At 28.7% G+C, this 25,102-nt stretch overlaps 1 long non-coding RNA gene across 1 annotated transcript; it reads left to right on the forward strand.

The window, feature by feature from the left end:
* The first annotated feature begins 23,047 nt into the window (after positions 1–23,047).
* LOC123470142 lies at positions 23,048–24,002 on the forward strand. The gene is made up of 3 exons (XR_006643653.1): positions 23,048–23,216; positions 23,472–23,537; positions 23,917–24,002. It is a non-coding gene; the product is annotated as an uncharacterized LOC123470142 (long non-coding RNA).
* Positions 24,003–25,102: the final 1,100 nt, after the last annotated feature.

A 25,102-nucleotide genomic window follows, 5' to 3' on the forward strand; every position in this document is an offset into this window, starting at 1 on the left:
GTTATACCATGAGTTTTTACTTCTATATGTTAACAGGATCAAATATACTGGTATTCAATGTGAATACACTGTTATATTATGAGTTTATACTTCTACATGTAAACAGAATGAAATATACTTATATTCAATGTGAATACACAGTTATACCATGAGTTTTTACTTCTATATGTAAACAGGATCTAATATACTTATATTCAATGTGAATACACTGTTATATTATGAGTTTATACTTCTACATGTAAACAGAATCAAATATAATTGTATTGAATGTGAATACACTGTTATACCATGATTTTTTACTTCTATATGTAAACAGGATCAAATATACTTGTATTCAATATGAATACACGGTTATAATATGAGTTTATACTTCTACATGTAAAAAGAATCAAATATACGAGTATTCAATGTGAATACACTGTTATACCATGAGCTTTTACTTCTATATGTAAACAGGATCAAATATACTTGTATTCAATGTGAATACACTGTTATATTATGAGTTTATACATCTACATGTAAACAGATTCAAATATACTTGTATTCAATCTGAATACACTGTTATACCATGAGTTTTTACTTCTATATGTAAACAGGATCAAATATACTTGTATTCAATGTGAATACACTGTTATATTATGAGTTAATACTTCTACATGTAAACAGATTCAAATATACTTGTATTCAATCTGAATACACTGTTATACCACGAGTTTTTACTTCTATATGTAAACAGGATCAAATATACTTGTATTCAATGTGAATACACTGTTATACCATATGTTTTAACTTCTATATGTAAACAGGATCAAATATACTTGTATTAAATGTGAATACACTTTTATATTATGAGTTTATACTTCTACATGTAAACAGAATCAAACATAGTTGTATTCAATGTTATACCATGATATTTTACTTCTTTGTGTAAACAGGATCAAATATACTTGTATTCAATGTGAATACACTGTTATATTATGAGTTTATACTTCTACATGTAAACAGAATCAAATATACTTATATTCAGTAAGAATACACTGTTATACCATGAGTTTTAACTTCTATATGTAAACCGGATCAAATATACTTGTCTTCAATGTGAATACACTGTTATATTATTAGTTTATACTTCTACATGTAAACAGAATAAATATACTTGTATTCAATGTGAATACACTGTTATATTATGAGTTTATACTTCTACATGTAAACAGAATCAAATATACTTGTATTCAATGTGAATACACTGTTATATTATGAGTTTATACTTCTACATGTAAACAGAATCAAATATACTTGTATTCAATGTGAATACACTGTTATACCATGAGTCTTAACTTCTATATGTAAACAGGATCAAATATACTTGTATTCAATGTGAATACACTGTTATACCACGAGTTTTTACTTCTATATGTAAACAGGATCAAATATACTTGTATTCAATGTGAATACACTGTTATATTATGAGTTAATACTTCTACATGTAAACAGAATCAAATATAATTGTATTGAATGTGAATACACTGTTATACCATGATTTTTTACTTCTACATGTAAAAAGAATCAAATATACTTGTATTCAATGTGAATACACGGTTATATTATGAGTTTATACTTCTACATGTAAAAAGAATCAAATATACGTGTATTCAATGTGAATACACTGTTATACCATGAGCTTTTACTTCTATATGTAAACAGGATCAAATATACTTGTATTCAATGTGAATACACTGTTATATTATGAGTTTATACTTCTACATGTAAACAGAATCAAATATACTTATATTCAGTAAGAATACACTGTTATACCATGAGTTTTAACTTCTATATGTAAACAGGATCAAATATACTTGTATTCAATGTGAATACACTGTTATATTATTAGTTTATACTTCTACATGTAAACAGAATAAATATACTTGTATTCAATGTGAATACACTGTTATATTATGAGTTTATACTTCTACATGTAAACAGAATCAAATATACTTGTATTCAATGTGAATACACTGTTATATTATGAGTTTATACTTCTACATGTAAACAGAATCAAATATACTTGTATTCAATGTGAATACACTGTTATACCATGAGTCTTAACTTCTATATGTAAACAGGATCAAATATACTTGTATTCAATGTGAATACACTGTTATATTATGAATTTATACTTCTACATGTAAACAGAATCAAATGTACTTGTATTCAATAAGAATACACTGTTATACCATGAGTTTTTACTTCTATATGTAAACAGGATCAAATATACTTGTATTAAATGTGAATACACTGTTATATTATGAGTTTATATTTCTACATGTAAACAGAATCAGATATACTTGTATTCAATGTGAATACACTGTTATACCATGAGTTTTTACTTCTATATATAAACAGGATCAAATATACTTGTATTCAATGTGAATACACTGTTATACCATGAGTTTATACTTCTACATGTAAACAGAATCAATTAACCTTGTATTCAATATGAATACACTGTTATACCATGAGTTTTAACTTCTATATATAAACAGGATCAAATATACTTGTATTCAATGTGAATACATTGTTATATTATGAGTTTATACTTCTACATGTAAACAGAATCAAAAATACTTGTATTCAATGTGAATACACTGTTATACCATGAGCTTTTACTTCTATATGTAAACAGGATCAAATATACTTGTATTCAATGTGAATACACTGTTATATTATGATTTTATTCTTCTACATGTAAACAGAATCAAATATACTTGTATTCAATGTGAATACACTGTTATACCACGAGTTTTTACTTCTATATGTAAACAGGATCAAATATACTTGTATTCAATGTGAATACACTGTTATATTATGAGTTTATACTTCTACATGTAAACAGAATTAAATATACTTGTATTCAATCTGAATACACTGTTATACCATGAGTTTTTACTTCTATATGTAAACAGGATCAAATATACTTGTATTCAATGTGAATACACTGTTATATTATGAGTTTATACTTCTACATGTAAAGAGAATCAAATATACTTATATTCAGTAAGAATACATTGTTATACCATGAGTTTTAACTTCTATATGTAAACAGGATCAAATATACTTGTATTCAATGTGAATACACTGTTATATTATGAGTTTATACTTCTACATGTAAACAGAATAAATATACTTGTATTCAATGTGAATACAATGTTATATTATTAGTTTATACTTCTACATGTAAACAGAATCAAATATACTTGTATTCAATGTGAATACACTGTTATATTATGAGTTTATACTTCTACATGTAAACAGAATCAAACATACTTGTATTCAATGTGAATACACTGTTATACCATGAGTCTTAACTTCTATATGTAAACAGGATCAAATATACTTGTATTCAATGTGAATACACTGTTATACCACGAGTTTTTACTTCTATATGTAAACAGGATCAAATATACTTCTATTCAATGTGAATACACTGTTATATTATGAATTTATACTTCTACATGTAAACAGAATCAAATGTACTTGTATTCAATAAGAATACACTGTTATACCATGAGTTTTTACTTCTATATGTAAACAGGATCAAATATACTTCTATTAAATGTGAACACACTGTTATATTACGAGTTTATACTTCTACATGTAAACAGAATCAAACATACTTGAATTTAATAAGAATACACTGTTATACCATGAGTTTTTACTTCTATATGTAAACAGGATCAAATATACTTGTATTAAATGTGAATACACTGTTATATTATGAGTTTATATTTCTACATGCAAACAGAATCAGATATACTTGTATTCAATGTGAATACACTATTTTACCATGAGTTTTTACTTCTATATATAAACAGGATCAAATATACTTGTATTCAATGTGAATACACTGTTATACCATGAGTTTATACTTCTACATGTAAACAGAATCAAATACCCTTGTATTCAATATGAATACACTGTTATACCATGAGTTTTAACTTCTATATGTAAACAGGATCAAATATACTTGTATTCAATGTGAATACATTGTTATATTATGAGTTTATACTTCTACATGTCAACAGAATCAAATATACTTGTATTCAATGTAAGTACATTATTATATTATGAGTTTATACTTCTACATGTAAATAAAATCAAATATACTTGTATTCAATAAGAATACACTGTTATACCTTGAGTTTTTATTTCTATATGTAAACAGGATCAAATATACTTGTATTCAATGTGAATACACTGTTATATTATGATTTTATTCTTCTATATGTAAACAGAATCAAATACCCTTGTATTTAATATGAATACACTGTTATACCACGAGTTTTTACTTCTATATGTAAACAGGATCAAATATACTTGTATTCAATGTGAATACACTGTTATATTATGAGTTTATACTTCTACATGTAAACAGAATCAAATAAACTTGTATTCAATGTGAATACACTGTTATACCATGAGTGTTTACTTATATATATAACAGGATCAAATATACTTGTACTCAATGTGAATACACTGTAATATTATGAGTTTATACTTCTACGTGTAAACAGAATCAAATATACTTGTATTAAATGTGAATACACTGTGATACCATGAGTTTTTTCTTCTATATGTAAACAGGATCAAATATACTTGTATTCAATGTGAATACACTGTTATACCATGAGTTTTTACTTCTATAAGTAAGCAGGATCAAATATACTTGTATTCAATGTGGATACACTGTTATACCATGAGTTTTAACTTCTATATGTAAACAGGATCAAATATACTTGTATTCAATGTGAATACACTGTTATATTATGAGTTTATACATCTACATATAAACAGATTCAAATATACTTGTATTCAATCTGAATACAATGTTATATTATGAGTTTATACTTCTACATGTAAACAGAATCAAATATACTTGTATTCAATGTGAATACACTGTTATACCATGAGTCTTAACTTCTATATGTAAACAGGATCAAATATACTTGTATTCAATGTGAATACACTGTTATATTATGATTTTATTCTTCTACATGTAAACAGAATCAAATATACTTGTATTCAATGTGAATACACTGTTATACCACGAGTTTTTACTTCTATATGTAAACAGGATCAAATATACTTGTATTCAATGTGAATACACTGTTATAATATGAGTTTATACTTCTACATGTAAACAGAATCAAATAAACTTGTATTCAATGTGAATAAACTGTTATACCATGAGTGTTTACTTATATATATAACAGGATCAAATATACTTGTACTCAATGTGAATACACTGTTATATTATGAGTTTATGTTTCTACGTGTAAACAGAATCAAATATACTTGTATTCAATGTGAATACACTGTGATACCATGAGTTTTTTCTTCTATATATAAACAGGATCAAATATACTTGTATTCAATGTGAATACACTGTTATACCATGAGTTTTTACTTCTATAAGTAAGCAGGATCAAATATACTTGTATTCAATGTGGATACACTGTTATACCATGAGTTTTAACTTCTATATGTAAACAGGATCAAATATACTTGTATTCAATGTGAATACACTGTTATATTATGAGTTTATACATCTACATATAAACAGATTCAAATATACTTGTATTCAATCTGAATACACTGTTATACCATGAGTTTTTACTTCTATATGTAAACAGGATCAAATATACTTGTATTCAATGTGAATACACTGTTATATTATGATTTTATACTTCTACATGTAAACAGAATCAAATATACTTGTATTCAATGTGAATACACTGTTATACCATGAGTATTAACTTCTATATGTAAACAGGATCAAATATACTTGTATTCAATGTGAATACACTGTTATACCACGAGTTTTTACTTCTATATGTAAACAGGATCAAATATACTTGTATTCAATGTGAATACACTGTTATATTATGAATTTATACTTCTACATGTAAACATAATCAAATGTACTTGTATTCAATAAGAATACACTGTTATACCATGAATTTTTACTTCTATATGTAAACAGGATCAAATATACTTGTGTTAAATGTGAACACACTGTTATATTATGAGTTTATACTTCTACATGTAAACAGAATCAAACATACTTGAATTCAATAAGAATACACTGTTATACCATGAGTTTTTACTTCTATATGTAAACAGGATCAAATATACTTGTATTAAATGTGAATACACTGTTATATTATGAGTTTATATTTCTAAATGTAAACAGAATCAGATATACTTGTATTCAATGTGAATACACTGTTATACCATGAGTTTTTACTTCTATATATAAACAGGATCAAATATACTTGTATTCAATGTGAATACACTGTTATACCATGTGTTTATACTTCTACAAGTAAACAGAATCAAATACCCCTGTATTCAATATGAATACACTGTTATACCATGAGTTTTAACTTCTATATGTAAACAGAATCAAATATACTTGTATTCCATGTGAATACATTGTTATATTATGAGTTTATACTTCTACATGTAAACAGAATCAAATATACTTGTATTCAATGTGAATACACTGTTATATTATGAGTTTATACTTCTACATGTAAACAGAATCAAATATACTTGTATTCAATGTAAACACATTATTATATTATGAGTTTATACTTCTACATGTAAATAGAATCAAATATACTTGTATTCAATAAGAATACACTGTTATACCTTGAGTTTTTATTTCTATATATAAACAGGATCAAATATACTTGTATTCAATGTGAATACACTGTTATATTATGATTTTTTTCTTCTACATGTAAACAGAATCAAATATACTTGTATTCAATGTGAATACACTGTTATACCACGAGTTTTTACTTCTATATGTAAACAGGATCAAATATACTTGTATTCAATGTGAATACACTGTTATATTATGAGTTTATACTTCTACATGTAAACAGAATCAAATAAACTTGTATTCAATGTGAATACACTGTTATACCATGAGTGTTTACTTATATATATAACAGGATCAAATATACTTGTACTCAATGTGAATACACTGTTATATTATGAGTTTATACTTCTACGTGTAAACAGAATCAAATATACTTGTATTCAATGTGAATACACTGTGATACCATGAGTTTTTTCTTCTATATGTAATCAGGATCAAATATACTTGTATTCAATGTGAATACACTGTTATACCATGAGTTTTTACTTCTATAAGTAAACAGGATCAAATATACTTGTATTTAATGTGGATATACTGTTATACCATGAGTTTTAACTTCTATATGTAAACAGGATCAAATATACTTTTATTCAATGTGAATACACTGTTATATTATGAGTTTATACTTCTATATGTAAACAGGATCAAATATACTTGTATTAAATGTGAACACACTGCTATATTATGAGTTTATACTTCTACATGTAAACAGAATCAAACATACTTGTATTCAATGTGAATACACTGTTATACCATGAGATTTTACTTCTTTATGTAAACAGGATCAAATATACTTGTATTCAATGTGAATACACTGTTATATTATGAGTTTATACTTCTACATGTAAACAGAATCAAATATACTTATATTCAGTAAGAATACACTGTTATACGATGAGTATTAACTTCTATATGTAAACAGGATCAAATATACTTGTATTCAATGTGAATACACTGTTATACCACGAGTTTTTACTTCTATATGTAAACAGAATCAAATATACTTGTATTCAATGTGAAAACACTGTTATATTATAAATTTATACTTCTACATGTAAACAGAATCAAATGTACTTGTATTCAATAAGAATACACTGTTATACCATGAGTTTTTACTTCTATATGTAAACAGGATCAAATATACTTGTATTAAATGTGAACACACTGTTATATTATGAGTTTATACTTCTACATGTAAACAGAATCAAACATACTTGAATTCAATAAGAATACACTGTTATACCATGAGTTTTTACTTCTATATGTAAACAGGATCAAATATACTTGTATTAAATGTGAATACACTGTTATATTATGAGTTTATATTTCTACATGTAAACAGAATCAGATATACTTGTATTCAATGTGAATACACTGTTATACCATGAGTTTTTACTTCTATATATAAACAGGATCAAATATACTTGTATTCAATGTGAATACACTGTTATACCATGAGTTTATACTTCTACATGTAAACAGAATCAAATACCCTTGTATTCAATATGAATACACTGTTATACCATGAGTTTTAACTTCTACATGTAAACAGAATCAAAAATACTTGTATTCAATGTGAAGACACTGTTATATTATGAGTTTATACTTCTACATGTAAACAGAATCAAATATACTTGTATTCAATGTAAATACATTATTATATTATGAGTTTATACTTCTACATGTAAATAGAATCAAATATTCTTGTATTCAATAAGAATACACTGTTATACCTTGAGTTTTTATTTCTATATATAAACAGGATCAAATATACTTGTATTTAATGTGAATACACTGTTATATTATGATTTTATTCTTCTACATGTAAACAGAATCAAATATACTTGTATTCAATGTGAATACACTGTTATACCACGAGTTTTTACTTCTATATGTAAACAGGATAAAATATACTTGTATTCAATGTGAATACACTGTTATATTATGAGTTTATACTTCTACATGTAAACAGAATCAAATAAACTTGTATTCAATGTGAATACACTGTTATACCATGAGTGTTTACTTATATATATAACAGGATCAAATATACTTGTACTCAATGTGAATACACTGTTATATTATGAGTTTATACTTCTACGTGTAAACATTATCAAATATACTTGTATTCAATGTGAATACACTGTGATACCATGACTTTTTTCTTCTATATGTAAACAGGATCAAATATACTTGTATTCAATGTGAATACACTGTTATACCATGAGTTTTTACTTATTTAAGTAAACAGGATCAAATATACTTGTATTCAATGTGGATACACTGTTATACCATGAGTTTTAACTTCTATATGTAAACAGGATCAAATATACTTTTATTCAATGTGAATACACTGTTATATTATGAGTTTATACTTCTATATGTAGACAGGATCAAATATACTTGTATTAAATGTGAACACACTGCTATATTATGAGTTTATACTTCTACATGTAAACAGAATCAAACATACTTGTATTCAATGTGAATACACTGTTATACCATGAGATTTTACTTCTTTATGTAAACAGAATCAAACATACTTGTATTCAATGTGAATACACTGTTATACCATGAGATTTTACTTCTTTATGTAAACAGGATCAAATATACTTGTATTCAATGTGAATACACTGTTATATTATGAGTTTATACTTCTACATGTAAACAGAATCAAATATACTTATATTCAGTAAGAATACACTGTTATACGATGAGTATTAACTTCTATATGTAAACAGGATCAAATATACTTGTATTCAATGTGAATACACTGTTATACCACGAGTTTTTACTTCTATATGTAAACAGGATCAAATATACTTTTATTCAATGTGAATACACTGTTATATTATGAATTTATACTTCTACATGTAAACAGAATCAAATGTACTTGTATTCAATGTGAATACACTGTTATACCATGAGATTTTACTTCTTTATGTAAACAGGATCAAATATACTTGTATTCAATGTGAATACACTGTTATATTATGAGTTTATACTTCTACATGTAAACAGAATCAAATATACCTGTATTCAATGTGAATACACTGTTATATTATGAGTTTATACTTCTAAATGTAAACAGAATCAAATATACTTGTATTCAATGTGAATACACTGTTATACCATGAGTATTAACTTCTATATGTAAACAGGATCAAATATACTTGTATTCAATGTGAATACACTGTTATACCACGAGTTTTTACTTCTATATGTAAACAGGATCAAATATACTTGTATTCAATGTGAATACACTGTTATATTATGAGTTTATACTTCTACATGTAAACAGAATCAAATGTACTTGTATTCAATAAGAATACTTTGTTTTACCATGAGTTTTTACTTCTATATGTAAACTGGATTAAATATACTTGTATTAAATGTGAATACACTGTTATATTATGAGTTTATACTTCTACATGTAAACAGAATCAAACATACTTGTATTCAATAAGAATACACTGTTATACCATGAGTTTTTACTTGTATATGTAAACAGGATCAAATATACTTGTATTAAATGTGAATACACTGTTATATTATGAGTTTATACTTCTAGAGGTAAACAGAATCAAATATACTTGTATTAAATGTGAATACACTGTTATATTATGAGTTTATACTTCTACATGTAAACAGGATCAAATATACTTGTATTCAATGTGAATACACTGTTATATTATGGGTTTATACTTCTACATGTAAACAGAATCAAATATACTTGTAAATATACTTGTATTCAATGTGAATACACTGTTATACCATGAGTTTTTACTTCTATATGTAAACAGGATCAAATATACTTGTATTCAATGTGAATACACTGTTATATTATGAATTTATACTTCTACATGTAAACAGAATCAAATACCCTTGTATTCAATATGAATACACTGTTATACCATGAGTTTTTACTTCTATATGTAAACAGGATCAAATATACTTGTATTCAATGTGAATACACTGTTATACTATGAGTTTTTACTTCTATATGTAAACAGGATCAAAAATACTTGTATTCAATGTGAATACACGGTTATATTATGAGTTTATACTTCTACATGTAAAAAGAATCAAATATACTTGTATTCAATGTGAATACACTGTTATACCATGAGTTTTTACTTCTATATGTAAACAAGATCAAATATACTTGTATTCAATGTGAATACAATGTTATATTATGAGTTTATACTTCTACATGTAAATTGAATCAAATAAACTTGTATTCAAGGCGAATACACTGTTATACCATGAGATTTTACTTCTATATGTAAACAGGATCAAATATACTTGTATTCAATGTGAATACACTGTTATATTAAGAATTTATACTTCTACATGTAAACAGAATCAAATACCCTTGTATTCAATATGAATACACTGTTATACCATGAGTTTTTACTTCCATCTGTAAACAGGATCAAATATACTTGTATTCAATGTGAATACACTGTTATATAATGAGTTTATACTTCTACATGTAAACAGAATCAAATATACTTGTATTCAATGTGAATACACTATTATACCATGAGTTTTTACTTCTATATGTAAACAAGATCAAATATACTTGTATTCAATGTGAATACAATGTTATATTATGAGTTTATACTTCTACATGTAAACAGAATCAAATTAACTTGTATTCAAGGTGAATACACTGTTATACCATGAGATTTTACTTCTATATGTAAACAGGATCAAATATACTTGTATTCAATGTGAATACACTGTTATATTATGAGTTTATACTTCTACATGTAAACTGAATCAAATATACTTGTATTCAATAAGAATACACTGTTATACCATGAGTTTTTACTTCTATATGTAAACAGGATCAAATATACTTGTATTCAATGTGAATACACTGTTATACTATGAGTTTTTACTTCTATATGTAAACAGGATCAAAAATACTTGTATTCAATGTGAATACACGGTTATATTATGAGTTTATACTTCTACATGTAAAAAGAATCAAATATACTTGTATTCAATGTGAATACACTGTTATACCATGAGTTTTTACTTCTATATGTAAACAGGATCAAATATACTGTACTTGTATTCAATGTGAATACAGTGTTATATTATGAGTTTATACTTCTACATGTAAACAGAATCAAATATACTTGTATTCAATGTGAATACACTGTTATACCATGAGTTTTTACTTCTATATGTAAACAGGATCAAATATACTTGTATTCAATGTGAATACACTGTTATATTATGAGTTTATACTTCTACATGTAAACAGAATCAAATATACTTGTAAATATACTTGTATTCAATGTGAATACACTTTTATACCATGAGTTTTTACTTCTATATATAAACAGGATCAAATATACTTGTATTCAATGTGAATACACTGTTATATTATGTATTAATACTTCTACATGTAAACAGAATCAAATACCCTTGTATTCAATATGAATACACTGTTATACCATGAGTTTTTACTTCTATCTGTAAACAGGATCAAATATACTTGTATTCTATGTGAATACAATGTTATATTATGAGTTTATACTTCTATATGTAAACAGAATCAAATATACTTGTATTCAATGTGAATATACTGTTATACCATGAGTTTTTACTTCTATATGTAAACAAGATCAAATATACTTGTATTCAATGTGAATACAATGTTATATTATGAGTTTATACTTCTACATGTAAATTGAATCAAATAAACTTGTATTTAAGGCGAATACACTGTTATACCATGAGATTTTACTTCTATATGTAAACAGGATCAAATATACTTGTATTCAATGTGAATACACTGTTATATTATGAATTTATACTTCTACATGTAAACAGAATCAAATACCCTTGTATTCTATATGAATACACTGTTATACCATTAGTTTTTACTTCTATATGTAAATTTGGATCAAATATACTTGTATTCAATGAGAATACACTGTTATATTATGAGTTTATACTTCTATATGTAAACAGAATCAAATATACTTGTATTCAATGTGAATACACTGTTATACCATGAGTTTTTACTTCTATATGTAAACAAGATCAAATATAATTGTATTCAATGTGAATACAATGTTATATTATGAGTTTATACTTCTACATGTAAACAGAATCAAATAAACTTGTATTCAAGGGAAATACACTGTTATACCATGAGATTTTACTTCTATATGTTAACAGGATCAAATATACTTGTATTCAATGTGAATACACGGTTATATTATGAGTTTATACTTCTACATGTAAAAAGAATCAAATATACTTGTATTCAATGTGAATACACTGTTATACCATGAGTTTTTACTTCTATATGTAAACAGGATCAAATATACTGTACTTGTATTCAATGTGAATACAGTGTTATATTATGAGTTTATACTTCTACATGTAAACAGAATCAAATATACTTGTATTCAATGTGAATACCCTGTTATACCATGAGTTTTTACTTCTATATGTAAACAGGATCAAATATACTTGTATTCAATGTGAATACACTGTTATATTATGAGTTTATACTTCTACATGTAAACAGAATCAAATATACTTGTAAATATACTTGTATTCAATGTGAATACACTTTTATACCATGAGTTTTTACTTCTATATATAAACAGGATCAAATATACTTGTATTCAATGTGAATACACTGTTATATTATGTATTAATACTTCTACATGTAAACAGAATCAAATACCCTTGTATTCAATATGAATACACTGTTATACCATGAGTTTTTACTTCTATCTGTAAACAGGATCAAATATACTTGTATTCTATGTGAATACAATGTTATATTATGAGTTTATACTTCTATATGTAAACAGAATCAAATATACTTGTATTCAATGTGAATATACTGTTATACCATGAGTTTTTACTTCTATATGTAAACAAGATCAAATATACTTGTATTCAATGTGAATACAATGTTATATTATGAGTTTATACTTCTACATGTAAATTGAATCAAATAAACTTGTATTTAAGGCGAATACACTGTTATACCATGAGATTTTACTTCTATATGTAAACAGGATCAAATATACTTGTATTCAATGTGAATACACTGTTATATTATGAATTTATACTTCTACATGTAAACAGAATCAAATACCCTTGTATTCTATATGAATACACTGTTATACCATTAGTTTTTACTTCTATATGTAAATTTGGATCAAATATACTTGTATTCAATGAGAATACACTGTTATATTATGAGTTTATACTTCTATATGTAAACAGAATCAAATATACTTGTATTCAATGTGAATACACTGTTATACCATGAGTTTTTACTTCTATATGTAAACAAGATCAAATATAATTGTATTCAATGTGAATACAATGTTATATTATGAGTTTATACTTCTACATGTAAACAGAATCAAATAAACTTGTATTCAAGGGAAATACACTGTTATACCATGAGATTTTACTTCTATATGTTAACAGGATCAAATATACTTGTATTCAATGAGAATACACTGTTATATTATGAGTTTATACTTCTATATGTAAACAGAATCAAATATACTTGTATTCAATGTGAATACACTGTTATACCATGAGTTTTTACTTCTATATGTAAACAAGATCAAATATAATTGTATTCAATGTGAATACAATGTTATATTATGAGTTTATACTTCTACATGTAAACAGAATCAAATAAACTTGTATTCAAGGGAAATACACTGTTATACCATGAGATTTTACTTCTATATGTTAACAGGATCAAATATACTTGTATTCAATGTGAATACACGGTTATATTATGAGTTTATACTTCTACATGTAAAAAGAATCAAATATACTTGTATTCAATGTGAATACACTGTTATACCATGAGTTTTTACTTCTATATGTAAACAGGATCAAATATACTGTACTTGTATTCAATGTGAATACAGTGTTATATTATGAGTTTATACTTCTACATGTAAACAGAATCAAATATACTTGTATTCAATGTGAATACCCTGTTATACCATGAGTTTTTACTTCTATATGTAAACAGGATCAAATATACTTGTATTCAATGTGAATACACTGTTATATTATGAGTTTATACTTCTACATGTAAACAGAATCAAATATACTTGTAAATATACTTGTATTCAATGTGAATACACTTTTATACCATGAGTTTTTACTTCTATATATAAACAGGATCAAATATACTTGTATTCAATGTGAATACACTGTTATATTATGTATTAATACTTCTACATGTAAACAGAATCAAATACCCTTGTATTCAATATGAATACACTGTTATACCATGAGTTTTTACTTCTATCTGTAAACAGGATCAAATATACTTGTATTCTATGTGAATACAATGTTATATTATGAGTTTATACTTCTATATGTAAACAGAATCAAATATACTTGTATTCAATGTGAATATACTGTTATACCATGAGTTTTTACTTCTATATGTAAACAAGATCAAATATACTTGTATTCAATGTGAATACAATGTTATATTATGAGTTTATACTTCTACATGTAAATTGAATCAAATAAACTTGTATTTAAGGCGAATACACTGTTATACCATGAGATTTTACTTCTATATGTAAACAGGATCAAATATACTTGTATTCAATGTGAATACACTGTTATATTATGAATTTATACTTCTACATGTAAACAGAATCAAATACCCTTGTATTCTATATGAATACACTGTTATACCATTAGTTTTTACTTCTATATGTAAATTTGGATCAAATATACTTGTATTCAATGAGAATACACTGTTATATTATGAGTTTATACTTCTATATGTAAACAGAATCAAATATACTTGTATTCAATGTGAATACACTGTTATACCATGAGTTTTTACTTCTATATGTAAACAAGATCAAATATAATTGTATTCAATGTGAATACAATGTTATATTATGAGTTTATACTTCTACATGTAAACAGAATCAAATAAACTTGTATTCAAGGGAAATACACTGTTATACCATGAGATTTTACTTCTATATGTTAACAGGATCAAATATACTTGTATTCAATGAGAATACACTGTTATATTATGAGTTTATACTTCTATATGTAAACAGAATCAAATATACTTGTATTCAATGTGAATACACTGTTATACCATGAGTTTTTACTTCTATATGTAAACAAGATCAAATATAATTGTATTCAATGTGAATACAATGTTATATTATGAGTTTATACTTCTACATGTAAACAGAATCAAATAAACTTGTATTCAAGGGAAATACACTGTTATACCATGAGATTTTACTTCTATATGTTAACAGGATCAAATATACTTGTATTCAATGTGAATACACTGTTATATTATGAGTTTATACTTCTACATGTAAACAGAATCAAATATACTTGTATTCAATAAGAGTACACTGTTATACCATGAGTTTTTACTTCTACATCTATACAGGATCAAATATACTTGTATTCAATGTGAATACACTGTTATATTATGAGTTTATACTTCTACATGTAAACAGAATCAAATTTACTTGTATTCAATGTGAATACACTGTTATACCATGAGTTTTTACTTCTATGTGTAAACAGGATCAAATATATACTTGTATTTAATGTGAATACACTGTTATATTATGAGTTTATACTTCTACATGTAAAAAGAATCAAATATACTTGTATTCAATGTGAATACACTGTTATATTATGAGTTTATATTTCTACATGTAAACAGAATCAAATATACTTGTATTCAATAAGAATACACTGTTATACCATGAGTTTTTACTTCTATATGTAAACAGGATCAAATATACTTGTATTCAAAGTGAATACACTATTATACCATGAGTTTTTACTTCTATATGTAAACAGGATCAAATATACTTGTATTCAATGTGAATACACTGTTATATTATGAGTTTATACTTCTACATGTAAACAGAATCAAATATACTTGTATTCAATGTGAATACATTTTTATATTATGAGTTTATATTTCTACATGTAAATAGAATCAAATATACTTGTATTCAATAAGAATACACTGTTATACCTTGAGTTTTTATTTCTATATATAAACAGGATCAAATATACTTGTATTCAATGTGAATACACTGTTATATTATAATTTTATTCTTCTACATGTAAACAGAATCAAATATACTTGTGTTCAATGTAAATACACTGTTATATTATGAGTTAATACTTCTACATGGAAACAGAATCAAATACCCTTGTATTCAATATGAATACACAATTATACCATGATTATTTACTTCTATATGTTAACAGGATCAAATATACTTGTATTCAATGTGAATACACTGTTATATTATGAATTTAAACTTTTACATGTAAACAGAATCAAATATACTTGTATTCAATGTGAATACACTGTTATATTATGAGTTTATACTTCTACATGTAAACAGAATCAACCATACTTGTATTCAATGTGAATACAATGTTATATTATGAGTTTATACTTCTACATGTAAACAGAATCAAATATACTTGTATTCAATGTGAATACACTGTTATACCATGAGTTTTTACTTCTGTATGTAAACAGGATCAAATATACTTGTATTTAATGTAAATACACTGTTATATTATGAGTTTATACTTGTACATGTAATCAGAATCAAATTCCCTTGTACTCAATATGAATACACAATTATACCATGAGTTTTTACTTCTATATGTTAACAGGATCAAATATACTTGTATTCAATGTGAATACACTGTTATATTATGAATTTATACTTCTACATGTAAACAGAATCAAATATACTTGTATTCAATGTGAATACACTGTTATACCATGAGTTTTTACTTCTATATGTAAACAAGATCAAATATACTTGTATTCAATGTGAATACAATGTTATATTATGAGTTTATACTTCTACATGTAAACAGAATCAATTAAACTTGTATTCAATGCCAATACACTGTTATACCATGAGTTTTTACTTCTATATGTAAACAGGATCAAATATACTTGTATTCAAAGTGAATACACTGTTATATTATGAGTTTATACTTCTACATGTAAACAGAATCAAATATACTTGTATTGAATGTGAATACACTGTGATACAATGAGTTTTTACTTCTATATGTAAACAGGATCAAATATACTTGTATTCAATGTGAATACACTGTTATATTATGAGTTAATACTTCTACAAGGAAACAGAATCAAATATACTTGTATTCAATGTGAATACACTGTTATATTATGAGTTTATACTTCTAAGTGTAAACAGAATCAAATATACTTGTATTCAATGTGAATACACTGTTATATTATGAGTTTATACTTCTACATGTAAACAGAATCAAATATACTTGTATTCAATGTGAATACACTGTTATACCATGAGTTTTTACTTCTATATCTAAATAGCATCAAATATACTTTTATTCAATGTGAATACACTGTTATACAATGAGTTTTTTTTTTCTATATGTAAACTGAATGGAATATACTTGTATTCAATGTGAATACACTGTTATACCATGAGTTTTTACTTCTATATGTAAACAGCATCAAATATACTTGTTTTCAATGTGAATACACTGGTATACCATGAGTATTTACTTCTATATGTAAACAGCATCAAATATACTTGTATTCAATGTGAATACAATGTTATACCATGAGTTTTTACTTCTATATGTAAACTGCATGGAATATACTTGTATTCAATGTGAATACACTGTTATACCATGAGTTTTTACTTCTATATGTAAACAACATCAAATATACTTGTATTCAATGTGAATACACTGTTATACCATGAGTTTTTACTTCTATATCTAAATAGCATCAAATATACTTTTATTCAAAAGTGAATACACTGTTATACAATGAGTTTTTTTTTCTATATGTAAACTGAATGGAATATACTTGTATTCAATGTGAATACACTGTTATACCATGAGTTTTTACTTCTTTATGTAAACAGCATCAAATATACTTGTATTCAATGTGAATACACTATTATACCATGAGTTTTTACTTCTATATGTAAACTGCATGGAATATACTTGTATTCAATGTGAATACACTGTTATACCATGAGTTTTTACTTCTATATGTAAACTGCATGGAATATACTTGTATTCAATGTGAATACACTGTTATACCATGAGTTTTTACTTCTATATGTAAACTGCATGGAATATACTTCTATTCAATGTGAATACACTGTTATACCATGAGTTTTTACTTCTATATGTAAACAGCATCAACTATACTTGTATTCAATGTGAATACACTGTTATACCATGAGTTTTTACTTCTATATGTAAAAAGAATCAAATATACTTGTATTCAATGTGAATACACTGTTATACCATGAGTTTTTACTTCTATATGTAAACGGCATCAAATATACTTGTATGCAATGTGAATACACTGTTATTCCATGAGTTTTTACTTCTACATGTAAACAGCATAAAATATACTTGTATTCAATGTGAATACACTGTTATACCATGAGTTTTTACTTCTATATGTATACTGCATCAAATATACTTGTATTCAATGTGAATACAATGTTATACCATGAGTTTTTACTTCTATATGTAAACTGCATGGAATATACTTGTATTCAATGTGAATACACTGTCATACCATGAGTTTTTACTTCTATATGTAAACGGCATCAAACATACTTGTATGCAATGTGAATACACTGTTATTCCATGAGTTTTTACTTCTACATGTAAACAGCATCAAATATACTTGTATTCAATGTGAATACACTGTTATACCATGAGTTTTTACTTCTATATGTATACTGCATCAAATATACTTGTATTCAATGTGAATATACTGTTATACCATGAGTTTTTACTTCTATATGTAAACTGCATGGAATATACTTGTGTAAAGCATCCTCCCTCTCGGGTGAATGACTTTACGGATTAAGACAAATAGATTACCACGGAACTCGGAGGCGTTTACCCACAATGATGACAGTGTATTATTAGACTTGGCCATAAGAATTACACGGGAAAGGACATACAATATGACAAGAAAGGGGATAACGAGCCAAACCATAACGACCAATAGAATAAGGGCAATTTGGAAGCTTACCGATGTAGCGCGAGCGTTACGGGAGCGCACGTTGGTAAAACGATACGAAGAGGCTCGGGGTAGCGAGAGCGGGACACGGTGGAAAACATACACGAAAATGGAGACGATTGGAGATACAATTCAGATAGGCACTTACGGAAACAGGTAGTCGAAGAAACACTTGTAAGAGGAAACACTGAGGCAAGTTAGGTGTCGAACTAGTGTTGTTGAAGGCAACTGAACATTTAGCGAGCTGCTAGCTGTCTGATCTTTCTTAGATTTTGAGTTCACCATGAAACCTCGCATCTCGTCAAAGTGGCGTGATGCTGTTGACGTGTCGCTATGTCGCGAGTGCAGCCAATCAGAAGGTGTTTGTTTAATGGCTTGATTGGCGTCGCGCGTGCGACCAATCAAACGGATGTTTATTTAATGGCGTGATAATGCGTCGCACGTGTAACCAATCACGGAAGTTTGTTTAGTGGCGTGATAATGCGTCGCACGTGTGAGTCAGACAGCATGTGTTCAATTAGGTCAACGTTAAGATGTCTATGACTAATGGTTACTATGCGGATTACAATAATCGAGTAATATGCAAAAAGAAGAGTAAAATGCAAGAGAGTAAAATGTAGACATAATTATATGTCAAGGGAGAGTAAACATAATATTATAAGAATGCGGGTGTCATAAGATGTATTTGTAGGCCTTCGTTACATCGCTCCGGGCGGCGTAGGATTACGTCCCGTAATCAGACTTGCATGGTTAGTGGTAAGAAGTTTTAACTTCTTTAATTGGAGGACAGCAAATTTACCGAAGAGGCCAAGACAGCAGCAAATGCGTAAGACGATGAGGACAAGGATAGAAGATGACGGTGACGACCAAGGAGATTAATGATGACCTCCCACCAGCTGGTATAATCTCTCGACTCCTGCTGCTGTCACTAGAACATCATGCTGCATGGGGACGATGATTCGATGGGAAATCAGCAGGTGATTGTTCATTCATGGCGGCTACGATGTCAGCTACAACGTTCATGTGGTTGAGTAAATTATCGTTATAAGCTGGATTGCTGCGATGGTCATAGTCGAAGGCTTTCACGTCTTCATAGCCGGAAGGAATGAGCCAATGTACGCTCCGGCAGTACCAATATTCAGCGTCGATCCTTTTCCAAGTGTTGTTGCGGAAGGCGTAAGGTTTATCGTTGAAATTGACGAAACCATTCGTCCAATAGCATGGGGAAAATTTAACTTAATTCCCAGCCATCGAGATTAACGGTATAATTGTTAAATTTTGGCTGTGGTCCACAAGGTGTGATTATGGTTTCAAATGTGGCGTTCACTGAACTTTACACTGAATCCACTACGGCAGGTTTGTCCAAAAGCTTGCAATTTTGCACACCGAGGTAATTTTAATAATGAAGCGGCGAGCCAACCATTATATTGGGCGGTGATGATTGCTCGTTCATTTTTAGCTTTGCGAACATCACACTCAATTGTCTGTAACATACGCGCTAATTCATTATCACGATCAATAGCACGATCTTGAATATATTGTTTATTGGCCAATTTATCTCAAATCGGGGTCACTAGATGGCGAGGTGGTGTCAACAGAGACGCTTGGTTGGGCCTTCTCCTTGATGGACGCCGACTCGGCGGTGAGTGATAGAGATTTATCGACGAAAGGCCACGTTACCAGAAACTAAATTTGCTTGGCCGACGATTTTAAAAGTCGTTGTTCGGTTGTTGCAACTTCGATGATTGGGGTCGCAGAGGTGGTTGAAGAGTCAAATGAAAATCTAGTTGACGGTCATCGTCCAAGAAGGCGGAAATATTTTTCATCTCGTCGTCTTCATCAGTAAGATTTCCGATTCCAGATTCAACTGTACGTAATTCGTGTTGAGATCTTATGGGTGTATCGTCGTATCCCAAACCAAGAGTTAGATGGTTGTGAGACAAGGTACCGGCGGTTGCGGCAGCTTTTGCCAATCGGCGTTGGAAAATCTTCATCTTCCATTTGTTGAAACAATTGTACTTGTTCAAGCGCACAATTCAGAATTTCCGAATCGACGGTTCGCATCCAGTAACCGTCAGATTTCCGAGGTTCATGCCAAAATACATACTTCTCATCCGAAAGAAGTCATTTCATAACCTTCACACCTTTTAGTGTTAATCATTTTATAGCACTCGGAGAAGCCGTTGTGTCTATAGGAATTTTCTCAGGCACGATCACTGTTTGACCGAAAAAGTTCATAGTCACGCGGCGAATGTTTCTCCATCTGTGCACAAATAAAACCGGGAAATTTCACTGCGGCGCGTTCATCACTGTAGACAACATATCTCACTGGAACAGCACTCGTGGAATTCATTGTTTCGGCTTGCAATCAGCATCAGGAAATTTGAATAATTCCCATATTCTTCGGTTCAGCACAATCGCATACGGTTGTTTCGAATGCGCGTGCGCGTAGGTACGTAAAAGACACAGCAGTAGCAATAGTAACGGCATTGACGACATTACTACATGTAAAAATATATGGTAAATGACATAACACAAAAACAGTATACTGGCCAACTTAGTCTAAGTCATCATGTGGGTTTACTAAGCTAAGATAATCAAATATGAAAAAGAAATAATGGAAGTAAACGTCAAAGTAAAAGAGAGAAAACAACAAGAAAAAATTCTGACGGCTTTTGAAAGGTCAACGATTTCCCGTCGGCTTTTCATCGGCTACGCCACGGCAAAATAATAGAAAAATAGGGGGTGTCGTAATATAACAGTTTTTTATGGTAGAAGGACACAATATTTTTTGAATAAATTTATATCGTTGGAAAGAGGGGAAAATGAGCTTAATTATCAAAAAGAAAGAATTGAAAAATATTGAATCATGTGGAAATGCTGACGAGAAAGAAACGTTTCAAAGTTTTACGGCGGAAAATTTTTCTGCCGTGGAAGGTCACGCGCATATCTCGTTTTTTTTCTAAGTCCAATGCAGGGGAAAAGTACAAATGGGGGGAAGAAGCGGAGGGGAATAAAAATGGAATAGGGGGAGTAGAGAAAATAGCCTTCGGCAAAAGAAAAGAACTTAGAATATTTTCAATATTGCTGCGGCGGGGAAGCTACAGTAGGGAAACGAAAGGGAAAGTGAAAAACTTAGCGTATGTTGGAGTGTGTAAGAATGGAATATTTGTGTGTGTAAGAATGGAATGCGCTAGTGGTGGCGCTGTTTTATGTGTAGTGTATATGGGAAAAGTCTTTGCAGTGATAGTAAAGCTATAGAAAAGCATAGAAGGGAAGTGATATACAGTGGGACTTAGAAAGAATTTCAGCTGTTTCGTTCGTGTACGGATCTCTAAGAGGAGTGGGAGTTGTTGAATTGAAATGGAATACATTACTATCAAGGTTTTACTAATTTCCTTTTCTCAATACTTTACTTTTCACTATTTCCAATGTTGTATTGCTACTGAATAAGAGTAACAGATGGACTTCTAATAAATTCTACTATTTCTTTCAAGTTTTTTTTTTTTATAAATGTCTGCTACTTCTATGGAAAGTTTTTCAATTCATGGGCCTACTCAGAGAGGGAACAACTTAAGTGCAAATATTTCAAAGAACACAGAGGCAAAAAGAAATAACAAATTATTTTATACTTGTTAGACACGACATTGCTTTATGGTATCCCAACGTATGGAAAGTATGTAAGAAGTTCAATCGTCTAAAGAGGTAATTTTCTTTTCCTCTATATTTTCCTTTTTTTTTTCTGAGAGAACTCATGTAAGTTTTTTTTTGTGTTTGTTTGTTTGTTTGTTTTTTTTCTTGTTTTTGTTTCCTTTTTTTTTTTCAAGAAATTATTGTTCTCATTTTTCTTTGTTTGTTTTTTTTGTTTTTTTTTTTCAGAGTTCTTCTGTTTCTTTTTTTTTTTATACCTTTCCTTTGTTTTATTTTATTTTTTATTTTTCTCTACTATTAAGGGAGAGACTTACTTCTCTCTCTCTCTTCTTATGTTCTATTTTTTTTTTTTTTTTTTTTTTTTTTTATTATTTTTTTTTTTTCATGAGATACCATAAAACAACAAATGTATTTCTACTTAATAACTACAAAGGGTACAACAAAAAAAAGAAAATCACGACGGCGACGTCATTGTGGAGGCCGACGGGTGGTGGCTTGCGGCGACCCGTCTTCTTGTAGAGTGCTGCTCGGCGCCATCGTCGGATCAGCAGGTCGATCCTTCTGTGTCGCCAATGCAGGAACTCCCGAGAATCGGTGCTGGGCGCTGGTGAATCCCGGTCGATGTCTGGTTGGTGTTGAAGTTCGTACGGTGATACGGCAGGTGTTGATGCTGGCATCCCAGCTCTTGCCCCGGGGATGGTGATTACGAGGATGTCTCGTCCGCTTCCGTCCAATAAAGTCATTCGACCATTCCATCAGTAAAGCGAATTGGTTTTCTTCGATTTCTTTGCGGGCGTCGTCCGGTAGCATTTTGGTGTTCCGGCTTTTCTACTGACAAATCGTCCTTGGACTCTGTTGGTGGATTTTCGGACTCGTTAGTGTCGCGTGTGGAGTTGTCATCGGAAATTGGAGTGGAATGACGCTGACTTGTAGCATCGGCGCATATTTCAGCGGATGGCAACTGATTTTCTGTATTTTGATGAGATGAAACGGCGACGTCCTCTTGGCTTAACTTTCGCTGACTCAATTTCTTGAGTCGGAAAATTAGTGTCAAATGGGAGGGCGTCACTGTCGAAGGTATCGTCTGGATTGTCACTGTCGGGTCCGATTTCATTTTCGAAAATATCGGTAGTCTGAGTCGCAATCGATTTGCGGAATCGATTTTCAAAATCCAATGAGTTTTCAATGGATGGACAATCTTCAGTCTTCCAAAGCATTGTTTCGTACAAAGGTTTCAAACGATTGACGTGGGTACGCTGGCATACATAGGAATTATCGGCTATATCTACTGTATTATTGGTATGTACTTTTACAACTCTATAAGGGCCTTTATATTTCGAAGTGAATTTCCTACTGTCACCTTCTTTAACTACACGAATATCTAATAAAACTCTATCTCCTACGACATATTTTCTTTCTTTCGCACGTTTATTATATTGTTCACGCTGACGATTCCGTGCTTTCTCGCTTTCTTCACGGACTCGCTGAAAGCTATAGCGTAATCGATCAGCTAAATTTCCTACATAGTCGGATACAGATTTAAAAGTTTGAGGGACAGCGTCTAAAAATTCATTAATGGGAAGATTAGGGTCTCTACCGTGGACTAAATAATAAGGGGT

This window comes from Daphnia magna, linkage group LG2 (genome assembly GCF_020631705.1).
Source record: "Daphnia magna isolate NIES linkage group LG2, ASM2063170v1.1, whole genome shotgun sequence".
NCBI classification, from domain to species: domain Eukaryota; kingdom Metazoa; phylum Arthropoda; class Branchiopoda; order Diplostraca; family Daphniidae; genus Daphnia; species Daphnia magna.